We start from the raw sequence: 1,583 nt of genomic DNA, 5'->3' as shown, positions 1-1,583 counted from the left end.
CTTTAGCCCCATTTCCCTCGATGTATAAGCAACTTGCTCTCTTAACAATCCTTTCGTCAAAGGATCTACAACATTCTCTTTTGATTTTACATAATCAATAGAAATTATTCCATTAAAGAGCAACTGCCTGATAGAATTATGCCTGCGTCTTATGTGTCGTGACTTCCCATTGTAGACATTATTCTTAACTCTCATTGAGACTGCTAAGCTGTCACAATAAATACATTTGACACTTACAGGCTTCAGCCACAATGGAATATCTTCAAGAAAGTTTCTAAGTCATTCTGCTTCTTCTCCAGCTTTATCAAGAGCTATAAACTCTGATTCCATAGTAGATCGTGCTATACACGTCTGTTTTGAAGATTTCCATGACACAGCTGCTCCACCTAAGGTAAATATATACCCACTGGTTGACTTAGCCTCCATGCTATCAGAGAACCGGTTAGCATCACTAAATCCTTCCAGCACAGATGGATATTTTGTATAATGCAATCCATAGTCCAAAGTGTACTTCAAGTACTTTAAAACTCTGACTAACGCATTCCAATGATCATGCCCGGGATTGCTAGTGTATCTTGCCAATCTTCCTGCTGAATAGGCAATATCAGATCTTGTACAATTCATTATGTACATTAAACTACCCACAACTCTAGAGTATTCTAGAGAATATACACCTTCACCATTATTCTTATTCAACTTACAATTTGGATCAAACGGAGTAACTACTGGCTTACTCTCAAAATTACCAAATTTTTTCAACACTTTCTCGATGTAATGAGATTGAGAAAGTATATATCCACTTGGATTTCTTGTTATTTTGATTCCAAGGATAACATCAGCAAGACCAAGGTCTTTCATATCAAAGTTGGAATTCAACATCCTTTTAGTGGAATCGATGACACTTCTAGTTGTGCCCCATTATCAATATATCATCCACATATAAGCAAACAATGACGCAATCTTGATCTATGGTTTTAACATAGACACATTTATCACACTCATTTATCTTAAATCCATTAGATAACATAATGTGATCAAACTTCTCATGCCATTGTTTGGGTGCTTGTTTCAACTCATATAGAGACTTGACAAGTTTACAAACCTTATTTTCATGTCATTTTACAACAATCCATTCAGGTTGTTTCATATATATTTCTTCATCTAAATCTCCATTTAAAAATGCAGTTTTTACATTCATTTGGTGTTGGAGAGGTTCTCGGCCACTAGGCCGAGCATTGCTCGACGCTGTCCCCAGGTCAGCTATGGCCGGCCTGGGTTGTTGGGCCCCGACCCACTTACCTCCTTCGACTCTCTTTCTCTTTTCGGTTGTTTACTCTGATCTCTATTTTCTTCCTATAACAGGATCTATCGCAAAAGTTTTTAATTAATAATATATATCTATTAATTAATTATATAAAATTATTATATATTGTCAAAAAATAATTATATCGAAATCTGTAGATGATTTTGGAACAATGATTAAAAAATTCCACTGGGTCAAGGAGTGAATGTGACATTTTATCTCCAAACAAGCCTAGTATCATTTTTATCTAAACTATATAAACTCAACTCATTAAATTTAT

At 35.1% G+C, this 1,583-nt stretch overlaps 1 pseudogene; it reads right to left on the bottom strand.

Moving 5' to 3' along the window:
• Positions 1-279: 279 nt before the first annotated feature.
• On the bottom strand, positions 280-624 carry LOC148208319 (secreted RxLR effector protein 161 pseudogene; annotated as a pseudogene).
• Between the last annotated feature and the right edge of the window lie 959 nt (positions 625-1,583).

The sequence above is a fragment of the Momordica charantia genome, assembly GCF_013281855.1.
Source record: "Momordica charantia cultivar OHB3-1 chromosome 11 unlocalized genomic scaffold, Mcharantia_2.0 BLBB01000011.1, whole genome shotgun sequence".
NCBI lineage: Eukaryota > Viridiplantae > Streptophyta > Magnoliopsida > Cucurbitales > Cucurbitaceae > Momordica > Momordica charantia.
This window is presented reverse-complemented; position numbering and strand designations above follow the sequence as displayed.